Source organism: Perognathus longimembris, chromosome 24, assembly GCF_023159225.1.
Source record: "Perognathus longimembris pacificus isolate PPM17 chromosome 24, ASM2315922v1, whole genome shotgun sequence".
Lineage (NCBI taxonomy): Eukaryota > Metazoa > Chordata > Mammalia > Rodentia > Heteromyidae > Perognathus > Perognathus longimembris.
The window spans coordinates 34,987,409-35,000,202 of record NC_063184.1 but is presented as its reverse complement, the minus strand read 5'-3'; positions in this window follow the sequence as shown (position 1 = coordinate 35,000,202).

The following is a 12,794-nucleotide window of genomic DNA, read 5'->3' as shown; positions in this document are numbered from 1 at the left end:
CTGGGGCTTTGGTTTCACACAGACTCCGCAGCTTTCCCACCCTCTCTCCTCCCTTCTGCCAACTGGAAGGTCTCCCGTCAGAGGCGGGCACCGCACCGCGCCGAGCCCGGGCCGGGATGAGCGACGGACGCACCGCCGAGTGCAGGGCGCAGGGACATGCCGATGGAGACTCAGCCCGGCTCGGGGGTAAGCTTTGTATTTCCAAATGTCACTTTCCTGAGAGTTCAGTGGGACTGAGGAGCTATAATAAGGTAATTTCTTGAAGGAACCATACTGTAGTTCATTGTATAAATAATTGATTTGATCAGCTGAAATTATTGTGCCTAGTCCTGAATGACCTTTCAGATGAATTGCTGGGTTGGTGCTGAAAGGCAGCCAGCGCTTAGAGGGCCATGTCAAAGAAATCCATGTACAGTAGTTTTCTATAAAAAGAAAGGTTATTTACATGGCATTATTTCCTTTAGAAGAGCTCAAATGCGATTAGTTCTTTTCTCTGTGTACTAGTAGGGGTTGCCTCGCTTGGGTTTTTATTTGTATTTTCAAGGTCAAACAGTGGCGAGGAATTACTTCAACCATGTCTGCAGCGTGAATGTTTTAGAGAATAGTTCAGCATGGAGTCAAGAAACAAAGGGTGAGTTTGGACACACAGTGGGGGAAAGCCACTGGCCCCCGAGGCCTCCCCTCCCAACGCTTCCGAGAGGATGCTGTCTATCCCTCACGAGCAGAGCTGAAACCGTCGGCTGAGCCTCAGTCCCCACGGTGGGCTCATCCGTTACGCCCTCCATGTCCCCAACTGTACTATAATTTATCACTTGTGGTTGTTCAAATCGATAGAATGATGTCTTTGTGAGCAACGGTTTTAGAGAAACCCATACACTTTCTTCTTGATAGGCTCGCTTAACTCATTCGCTTGTGTTAAATTACAAAGCGTTATTGTGCACTGCTAAATGCCACTCAAATAGTAAGATCAAGATAATTGAAGGAAGAAAAATACCCATTTCTTTTCCCTTTGTCGCAGCTGCACTTGGAGTTCCGCGGTGCACGGCTGTTCGATGCGTTCCCTGGGCCTGGTAGAGGGCTCGGTGCTCCGCCTTTCCCCTGAGGGTTGAACTGCAGCTTTCCTCTTTGCTGGACATCAATGGCTCTCGTGAGCGAATACGTTTTCTGGGTGTAGTCGCTCTGACGAAGAGGACACGGTACCTGACAAGGGGACACATGTGAAGTCTGCCCACGGGTGCAGCCAGGCGGTGTGACCTGACTGAGCGCACGCCTGCTGCTAGGACAATTGAAGGAACTGTGCGTCGGGTCACATTTGAGCTTTTGTCTGAAAAGTGATTGTTGTAAAGTTACTTACTTGAGCCTCTGCGGAAGAAAGCCACCCAAAAGCCAATGACGACAACTGAGAGGATGATGTTTACAGGGAAAAGAATGCTGAGAGCCATGAGCATGAGCGTGGAGTCTCTGGGGGAAGCTGTGCTGACCTCCATTCTCCTTCAGCACAGGGGAACGGTGCAGCGGTGGAGAGCCCTGCCCAGGCAGGAGGGCCCCGTGACGCCCCCCATGGCCCCGACGGCGCCCCCCAGCCGTGACACCCCCCATGGCCCCGAGCTGCCGGGAGAACACCCAGAGGTTGTGTGGAGCTTTGGCACCCTTCCCCACCCGCCTTTCCGTGGTTCTTGCGTGTCCACGCGTGCATCCCTAAAAGCTCTCAGACGTGTGTTTGATCCTCGAGCCTGTCTCATCTCCTCGTTCTGGAACCCCCAGTGTGGTGACCTTCCCTGCCGTTCCTCGTGGAAGGCCTAGGCCCTGGGCAGGGTGGCGTTGTCGGCACTGCTCTTCTCCCATGAGATCTTGCTGTGTACCCGAGGCTGCCTTCCTTTCCTCCCCGGTCCCTTCTTGCCCACACCCCCTCCGCAAGCACGCACCGGCCTGGGAGAAGGATGCCTCCACGTTGAATTTTTCTGCCTCTACAGAACTGTGGAATTGTAAAGTTGTAAACCTTTGATTGTCCTAATATCCTCCTCGTTCATCCTTGAATTTTCTTTTAAAGAGAAATGACGGAATGTCCTCAAGTCATGGCCTAAGTATTCAGAATGTATAGCCAAGCAACAGCTACGAAATCACGCCACCATTGTGTATTGTATCGCTTGACACGTGAGCAGCATTTGGCTTGATAGTGATGGATTTTTTAACAATGACTCAGAAAAACAGAATAGGTACATGATTTGAGAAATGTTTAAACCTTCTCTCTCTGCATTAGGAGTTTTCCTTCATAGTTGTTTCTTCCTTTCCTTGGTACCCTATGTCTGTGCTCAGCATACTTAATTATAATTCATCATTTGTAATGTAAAAAACATACATTATGATTTATCATTATTTCAAGATGTCCTTACCTGTTTTAAAGTGTCATTGTTTCAAGGGATCATGATGCCAATCTTGACCAAATGAACTCAACAGGCTATGCCAATTTTATCTATGAAACTATTTACCAGTGTATTTTTCCCCCACTAAAATAGCATTCTAAGCATATGTTTGGAAGAAACAAGGCAATTCTTTTAGGAAAGGAAATTTGAGGAAGCCATGTTTTTGATGAGCAGTATACTAAGCAATATAATCACCACAGTGCTAGTAGATGAGAACAGTTTTGACCAGACGCTGTGCCTTTACCAGAGTCTGTGCGGCACACCCGTTGAGCCCATGAGCCTATCTAACACCAGGATGGCTTTCCAAACCAGGAAGAGCGCTGCCTTGTCTGCTGTACCCATTGTTTCCATAATAAAAGGAAAGTAAGGCACAGATAATAAGATCCTTACCAACCAAGTGGTGTCGAATAAATTACTCGAGGATTTCTAATTAGAAAACACTTTTAGTCTTTCCTGATAAACAACAGATGTGTTTTTATGAAAATACATTACAGTAGAATCAGGTCAATAGAGTCTAAATGAAAAAGGCTTCATTTCTCTGTGCTCCCTTTTGAGTTCAAGGGGATGGCCTAGTTATAAGAGCTGCCACTTAAGTTAACTTGAGTTCAAAGGAGATTAATTCAAATGGGCCAATGAATATCATTTTCGTTAATTATTTACATAGAAAGAAAGAAAACGTCAGTATGTGCATGTAGACATGGGTGAAAATAACAAAGGAAAACAACGCGTTAAAATGAGCATTAAAAAAGAATTATCCCAGAATAACAGAGCACTAAATCAAATCCTATTGGCAGAAGTAGCTCACTATTTGAGTGATGTTTAAAATTTATATGGAATATCTAATAACTGAAATTTAAAGTTGTTAGGCTTTTTTTTACAGAAAGCATATTGTTTAATTTTAAAAAGTCACTGAAATAATGTATTGGGGCATTCCTTGTAACTTCTGTCCAAATTTAGAGGATGAATATGTATTTCAAATATGTAAGTTTCACGTCCACTTCTGCCACTTGTTGTAAAACATGGCATTAGAAAAAGTAGCTGTGTTTCCCATAGCCAAGAAGACCTAATTCCAAACTGTACATCATGCTCTGTAAAGGAAGCAGGGTTTACAACAGTGTCTGCTTTATCGAGTTGAGTAAAGTTTATTCTTGGTACTTCTATATCACTTGAATCCCCGATTGATAGGCCATACTGGATAAAATCATGCATGCTTCCCTTGGTCATAAAAGGCTTACCTCACAAAACACGCAAGGTGAGCAGGCGGAACTCGATGGCACCACGGCACAGGGATGGGAAGATGAGCTGGGCTCGTGACTTACCAGCAGGACGGGCGTGGGTGCGGGGCTCAGGACGCGGAGCCCACAGTCATAGCACCCGAGCTCCAAAGCAGCTTTAACTCACAATTGATTCGCTTTGGTTCAGGGTTATCAGGATGGGCTCGGAGTGGGGCGGGGGACGGCACCCAAGATTGGGAACTTTCCCCTTGTATTTGAAGTGTTCTCTGAAATTCCATTTTCCAGAAAAGCACAAGTCAATCCCCGTGGTGGTCAATGCCCGCACTGCCCTGAGCGGAGGGTGGAGGCAGGATCCGAGACCGTGGCCCCCGGGAGCTAAACACGGAGCCGTGCAGCTCAGAATCACCGCAGGGCCCAGCGCACGCCGTCGGGATCTGTCAGCATTTCCATAGCCCACATTATAGGGCACGGAATCAGCTGAGAACAATCTGGACTGTGTGATGCGAGGAAGACAGAAAATGGAGAGTCGTGAGTCAGGGGACGGCAGATCCATCCATCTTCACCTCCCCCTGTGTTCTCCATCCTCCCCTTACCCCCATGTCCTCCCTCCTCTCCTCTCCCGAGTCCCCAGCCTTGGAGCACAAGCCACTCACCGACGCCATGTCACGAGGGCAGGCCGCACTAACAAACACATCTGTGCAGGAGGAAAATCCACTCACAATGCTCATTTTACTTGTGCAACAAGCTAATTTTTTCAACGGGAGTTATAATAATCAAGCCAAAGCTTTGCATAAAGTCCTGATGATCCTGTTGATTATATCAGGTAGGTTTGCTATCATCTCTGATAACAATGTGAGGAAACACTGTAGAGATTGATGAAGAAATTATTATATGTGCAGAAGAACAGTAGAAAAAGTTTTACCTTCCATCTCTATGTTTTCAAGCTAAATAACCAACTAAAGATCTGGCAGTGTAAGTTATATCTACGTTTGCTTTCAAAATCAGACTGTTATTAGCGACACAAGTACATTTAATGTTAGTCCTTATGAGAAGGTAAAATGATTAAACTGGTACAGGTCAAAGGTTATTCAGGAAAGCTATTATTATGTGAAAAATTTATTTTACTTTTTAGCTTGAGAGCCCTGCTAATATAGAAGGGTAACTGTCTTGTCAAATGTACTTTTAAGTTTTATAAAGATATTTATATTTATAAATCAAATCTAATTGAGAAAATAATAATACCCTTTATCTCTTGCTAATAGTATTTTAGAGAAATCGTAAAGCCACAGTGACCCTGATTTCAAGTGCATCCCTGGAACTAAAAAAAAAACAAAAAAACTTTGGTGCTCTGATGGTCAAAATCATGTCTTTCTGCTTGCAAACTTTCTGCTTCTAGAGTGTCCTTAGAAATGATGTCAGTGTAAAATCAAACCACATATTTCCATTAAAACCTATGGGCAATTCTTGTGTTTTACATTTTCTCCAATTGATCCAGCTCTTGATCATGTGGGAATATAACTTAACTCCAACTGCTCATTGCATTTCTAGTTCCTGACTAGAAATTAAAAAAGAGAGAAAAAGAAAAATACATTTGTCTCCTCAGTACTTAACCATTTCACTGGAAGTGATGGCCTTTTCCTCTGTAGTGTAGACATTCTTGGGCCCTTGCTCTTCCTCTCCAGCACAGGGATCTCGCCCGTTGGAGATGGGTTCTACTGTCCACTTGAGTGGTACTGTAGTGTGTTTGGGTGTGGCCCATTCCTCTAGAAGGAAGAATGCAATGGCATCTGTTCTCACTGGACTTGCCATGATGGCTGCTACTTTGATGACACGTGCGAGCTTCAGGCGAGACTTTAGAGAAGAAAATCAGAGGCTGGGGCCCCTGCTCAGAGCGTCTCTCTGGGAGGCTGTATAGGCAAGGGTCCTATTCTCGCTATGCAGGATGGCATGTTGGCCCAGGAGCTTCGTTCCGAGATAGATTCAGAACCCGACTGCTTGCAGAGCTGCTTCTCAGGCATCTCTGTCGGAGACAGAAATTATTTTTATGTAAGAGAGGAACATTGGGTTTGTAGCCCCTGGTGAACTGGAGGCAGTTTCAGAAATCGCTGGAATATACATTTCAAATCCATTCTCGCCTGGCTACTGGAGGAGTCCATGTCTGTCCACTGCCCACCAGTGTCTCTGAAGGAAATGAGGTGTCCTCCACGAGACCTGTGCACTGGTAGTTGTGGGGGATTTGGGAAGGCAGCGGCCTTGCCACGAACGTGAGACTGAACAGAGTTAGGCATAGCAGACACTTCTAATCACTGAGCAGGTGATTGCAGGCTGATTCTGACATAACAAACACCAAAGCTCTTGCCGGCCCGAGGCTCTACCAGGTGGCATGGCACTGGAGGCAGGCGTGGGCCAGGCCGGCCAGGGAGAGCTTGCTCTCAGCAGCAATGGCCAGGTGTCCCGGGTTGGGGGGGGGTCACCGCTGGCACTGGTGATAAGAATCCCACTAGGAAGAAAACAGACTTTCCTCGAAACTTAGAAGGAGTAAAGAAATAAACATAGAGAAACAAACACCCTCAAATAACAACATGATTAACAAGTAAGATGTGTCTGAGTATCCAAGAAGCTTTGGAACCACTTTATAAACACACACACACACACACACACACACACACACACACACACACACACACACGGGATTCAGTAAAATCAGTAGTTATAAAATATTCAGTGAGAAAAGAACTTTCCCAGGATATTAATAGAGGAAAGGTTTGTAACTTTTTCTGAGTTTACAGTTCTCAAAATATTAAACCATGTACATCACAAGGAATGAAGATAAGAAGTACACACATAAATAGTGTGACAGAGCCTTGAAAATTTCCTATCAAATTAAAGAGATTGTTGAACAAAGCTGCTGACAACAGAAGATCATGAAGAGAAACGTAATATGGTAAGAAAGTGTAATTTAACAGTTACCTTGTTATTCTTAGTCTGGAAATATTTCCCATTAAGGAAAGGAGTTGTGTAATCCTGAGTCACAGACATGGAATAAAGTTTCCAGGTCAAGTATATGTGTGTGTGTTGGGGGGCGGGGGGCTTTAATTCCAGGTTATCAGGAGATAGAAATCCAGGAGATATAGTTCAAAGCCAGGCTAGACAGTATATATACAGGTACTTTACTCATAGCATATGTAAACAGTACACATCCATATATACAGATGTGCATACACATGTGTGACTGTAGCTCCAATAGACTCCATTTCAGTCAATGGCAACAGCGAGGTGCCGGGGTTTCTAGCTCTAGTCTCAGCTCTGTGGATGGCCTTGAGAGGAAGTTCCTGGTCTGAGACCAGCCCCAGGCAAAAGTCAGAGACTTTATCTGAAAAGACTCTCTGAAGTAATGATGGATTTGCCGGGAGGCTCAATCAGTGGAGCACTTGCTTCACCAGTCCCACCAGAAAAACACAGTCATGCCCGTGGTGACACACATGGATGGTTTCATTGTGTTGCCCAGCCTGAAACGCATGGCTGTCTGCTGGGTGATGTAATTCCATCCAATCAGCTGTGCAGGCCACCTGGCTGTGAGTGGGCTCGGAGGCACGTGCCGCGGATCCGTGCCCGGTGTGTGCCGCAGATCCGTGCCCGGTGTGTGCCGTGGATCCGTGCCCGGTGTGTGCCGCGGATCCGTGCCCGGTGTGTGCCGCAGATCCGTGCCCGGTGTGTGCCGCAGATCCGTGCCCGGTGTGTGCCGTGGATCCGTGCCCGGTGTGTGCCGCAGATCCGTGCCCGGTGTGTGCCGCAGATCCGTGCCCGGTGTGTGCCGCGGGTCCGTGCCCGGTGTGTGCCGCAGATCCGTGCCCGGTGTGTGCCGTGGATCCGTGCCCGGTGTGTGCCGCAGATCCGTGCCCGGTGTGTGCCGCGGGTCCGTGCCCGGTGTGTGCCGCGGGTCCGTGTGCCGCGGGTCCGTGCCCCGTGTGTGCCGCAGATCCGTGCCCGGTGTGTGCCGCGGGTCCGTGCCCGGTGTGTGCCACGCGTCCGTGCCCGGTGTGTGCCGCGGATCCGTGCCCGGTGCGTGCCGCGGAGCCGTGCCCGGTGTGTGCCCGGTGTGTGCCACGCGTCCGTGCCCGGTGTGTGCCGCGGATCCGTGCCCGGTGTGTGCCGCGGGTCCGTGCCCGGTGTGTGCCGCGCGTCCGTGTGCCGCGGGTCCGTGCCCGGTGTGTGCCCAGTGCGTGCCGCGGGTCCGTGCCCGTGCTCCTGTCTGCCCAGAGCGCACACGGGGGTCCTTGCCGGGGGAGTGGATGGAGGCCGTCACCTGTGAACTGTCCTCGCTCCGGCCGGGGACCCTGTCATCACCAGGGGGATTGCGGTAAGGGGAAGGTAGGAGACACACTTGAAATCCAAGCAGGTCACCGAAGCTTTGAGCTGTTGAAACGTTCCTATCTCACAACAGAAACCGTTCCACAGACAAAGCATGAAGAAACCAAAACCCTCCCGCCCCCCAAGATTTAATATGAATACATTTTTCTGATTGAACACAACCTTAAAGGCTCAATACAAATAAATTTTACAGATAGATCGATTTTAATCAAATTACTCCAACTGTATTGTGTCTGCTCTGTAGGCTTGGAAGGGTTGATTTTTTTTTTTTTTAGTTTTAATATTTGAAATAGCATAATAAGAGATGATGCTCTGCGTTAGTGAGGTTGTTTTGATAAATTGTGATTTGTCTCCTTCTCCTTTTCCTCCAGACATAATGACCAAATATTCTTTCCCTTGTTAATGCTAAACACAGTACATTAACAGTGCTATTTAGATTGTGATACTTCCTTTGTGCACATGATATTTATTAGGCTGCCTTTCAAAGCATTTATACATCACCTATCCAAAAATGCCACAGAATGCTTTATTTTACATGAATGGAAAAGAATTCTCCGACCCTTCATTTTACTATGCTTCTGTTAGGAGGAGAGGCAGATAGAATAACTAATATAATTTGAATCCTTTGTGAAAAGCTACTTAGAAACATTGATCTTGTATTTTCTACTAAATGATAAATGGATTGGTAATTTATTGTGAGTCTGCTTACACAGAAACTCCTGCAATTTCAAAAGTGGGTCAATGCCTTGATCAGGTTTTAAAGGAACAACACTATTAGGGACTTCTCATCCTAAATATGAAAGGAAATGGCAAAAGGTCAACATATTTGTAGATAGTGGCAATTGTAGAGATTAAAATCCAAAGATTAAAAAACCAGAGAGAGATAATGTGATGGCTAGGCCAATAACATGGAATAGATGATTGCATCAAATGCAATACAGTTATTTTATGAAATTCCAATCACAAAAGTATCCACTTGAATACATATAGAATTTTAAAATATAGTTACTAGCTTAAAATAATATCCCATATATTCTTACTTTAAAATTTGAAGTTTTCCTACCAAGGAAATAACAGAAAAGAGCCCATTAGAACGTAGTCAGATGCACATAGAACAGTTGTTCTTGGAGTTGAAAATATTCCCCTGCAAAAGGTGTGTGCTCACAGAACATCTGAAGATGTAAATAGGTAAACAATTTGGTTAATTATTTTATCATAAAATAACTGTTTTCCAGCACCAGGAAGCCAGAGAAGCGCACTGTGAGGAACAGTTAGTAAGTGTAACCATTTATGTTGTTCAGTGAACTGTATCAGTACAGGGAGCAAGCACTCAGCGTAATGCCCTCTCCTCCCCCACCGCCCTCCCCTCAACCAGCCCTGGGTGAACCCCTTCCCCCCAGCCCTGGGTAAGCCCCCTCCCCCCTCCACCAGCCCTGGGTGAACCCCCTCTCCCCCACCAGCCCTGGGTGAACCCTCTCCCCCACCAGCCCTCACCCCAGCCCATCATGACCCCTCTCCCCCTCACCCCAACCTTGAGTGTGCCCTGGCTGCTGGCAAGGGCCTCATTTCTCTAGTCAGCCGGGGGCCCACTCTATCTGGCTTGCCTGGAGCCTCCTCCCCTGCTGGGGTGGCACCTGGCTGAGGGCGCGGAAGCCAGGACCCAACAAGTGGTCTGCTCAGGTCATGGCCGGCCTTCCTGTCCTCCTTGGGGAAAATACAGAGTTTATTTGTTCATTTATTCATTAACTCATTCAAAATTTATTCAGACTCCTGCTGGAGACAAGGCAGAATCTTGTGGAATGCTTTGATTTTAGAGTTCAGCCAGAGTTGGACCCCAATCCGGACTCATCTGCTAACTAACCGTGACTGGTGAAAGGCTTTCATGTTAGGCTCTAACCTGGCACAAGGCAGAGTGAGTGGATGCAGACAAACTAGGCAGATTCATTTTTCTTTAGGAGGGTCAAATGAGCAAAATATATATGAACAAATGAAAATAGCTGAACTGATAATCACTGCATTATACAAGCTAATGATATGATTGTATCTAAAATAGTGGAGCAATGAATTGTTCGTGGTTGTTAGGCCATTTTTGTTTTTGCCACTTTCATTTCTTTTTATTATTATCTTTAAGTTGTTGTACAAAGGAGTTGCCATTTAACGGACTAGTTTATGAATATATGTTGATCAATGCTACCCCTTTCAACATGATCACTAATCCCTCCCTTATAGACCACGTCCCTCACTCTTCTTAATGTCTTAGGATGTACATTAGATTCTTGACTGCATTCTCTGCTTCTTCTCTTCATTCCTCTACCTCTTTCCCTTTGGCTCCACCCCACTCCTTTAAAGGAATCACTGCCTTGTATTTTATTTTGCTGAACTTTGATTTGGGCTTTCTAAAGAATTTTACTATTTGAGTTCTTCCTTAAATTTACTGTATTTCAGTTAACACATTTATATACACTTGTATACCACCTGAAGTATTTACTTATAAGTTTATAAGCCTCTCTCTGGAAATGACTAACTTCACTTAACGATTTTTCAGGTCTTTCCATTTCTTTACAAATAGTATAATATCATTCTTTCTAATGGGTGCATAAAATTCCATTATGTTCCTTATATTCCACAGTTTCTCGATCCATTTGTCCATTGAGGGGCATCTGGGCTGATCCCATAACTCAGCTATAGTCAATAGTGCTGCAGTGAACACAGTTGTACTGGTGGCTTTACTGTATCTTGATTTTTAATCTGAGTGTATTCCCAGGGGTAGAATTGTGGGTTATAGGAGGGCTCTATGTTTAGCCTTTTGAGGAAACCCCAAGCTACTTCACAGTGGTTGAACAAGTTTGTATTTCTACTAACAGTGTAGTAGTGTTCCCTTTTGGCCACATGCCATCTAGCATCTCTCTCTCTCTCTCTCTCTCTCTCTCTCTTACTTTCTTCTCTCTCTTCTTTCTTTCTCCCTCCCACCTCCTCTTTCTTTCTTTCTTTCTTTCTTTCTTTCTTTCTTTCTTTCTTTCTTCCTTCCTTTCTTTCTTTCTTTCTTTCTCTCTTCTTTCTTTCTTTCTTTCTTTCTCTTTCTTTCTTTTCTCTCTCTCTCTCTTTCTTTCTTTCAAAAAAGCTATCTCTCCATGGCTCGACAAGTCCCCTTCCCCATAAGAGCATACACACTTCACACTCAACAATTTCCACTGTGGCTAGCCGAGCAGACACCCCTTCTCTTTGTAGCTTTTTCTGTAACTATATTTAGCCGAGGAGAATGAACAAGATACTATGATATATATGATCTGTTAAAGGGATGGACACCCTGGGGACAGAAAGACACATGGCAGCGTGAAGGAAGGAGAAGAGCACCACAAAAAGAATAAATGACATGCGTCACTCAGTCATGGGACAGGGACAACATCAATGAAGATGGAAGACAGGGAAATTAAAAGGAAAAGAGAAATGAAAAAAAGAGAGAGATTACTGGAAGATGATAGAGCCCTCCTCTGCCAGGTTTCGGCAGCTCAGGGAGATAAGGACAGCTCTGAAGGGAGGTCATTAATCACCGGTATTTCAATTAGCTGCTATTGACTGGGATGGCAGTCACGGATAGGAGGAGGCTTCTTGGCTGGAGGCATTGCAGGCTGTTTCCTGCCTTGTGTTCCAGCAAGCCAGGGGGACCCCAGCCATGAGACTCACGGGGCTGAACGGGAAGGAAAAGAGACGGGGATGAAAAGTCAGACAGCGGCTCTGTCTTCCGTGTGCCAGGGTCACAGCGACCTTGAGATGTCAAGAGGAGGGAGCAGAGCAAAGCCATCCGCGAAGGCCGCAAACCTTGAGGAATTGTGTCGTTACCATTAACAGAAACCCATTTCAGTCTCAGGAAATGTATGAAAACAATAAATTGAGTCAACCATTTCTTTTCACTGCTATAGAAAACATTACTCTCTCCCTGAAAGCCAGCTTCATTGTTTTATTCTCTAAATATGGTGCCCTGGTGTTGGGAGGAGGAAAACGTCTGTTTCCCAGGTTCCTCCTCCTGGTCAGAGGCTGCGCCTCCTGCTGGCCAAGGGTGGAAACCGCTGCACAGTAGCTCTCACAGGAGTGTCTCAGAGTGCCGGGCCGAAGTCAGCACAACCTGTGCGATTAATAAATAAATAGATCTTTCCAAAGAGACAAGACGCTGCACAGATGCTTCGCAGCTTTTAAAAGCAAAGCTACTTAAAACTCACTTTAGTTTGAAAGGTAGAAACTGCTTTAAAATGCAAAAGAGGAAGCGTGAGATGGCTGCAGGTGTGTATGTTTCGAATACATTTCCCGAGGAACAGAGAGGTGAATCTTTGAAATCAACTATAAAAGTAGGAGTGTCAAGTGAATCCACGGACGTCTTGTTTGAGTAGCAGGGAAGGGTGTTCATCATAATCACATTCTACTCTCAACAGAAAACGTGTATGGCCCCGAACCACTGAAGAGACGCCGCTCACCTGAGACTCGCTTCCTGCTCTAGGCTCCATAGGAAGTCATTTTAAATGCACAATGTACTTCTAACATAATCCTGAAATCGTTGACTTTTTTATTATTTTATTGCGCATTGGTTAGGGCCCCAGTGAATTTTTTAAAAACGCTATGTTCCACTCACATGATTAGTATTAGTTTTAAAGTAAAGGATTATATAAAATATGGGTGCAGGATACCATAGCCCTACGGCCATCGGCCCACGGCAACTGCCACGGCATCTGGGGGCCAGTTCTTGATTCCATAGCTGCCAAGCCGATCCTCC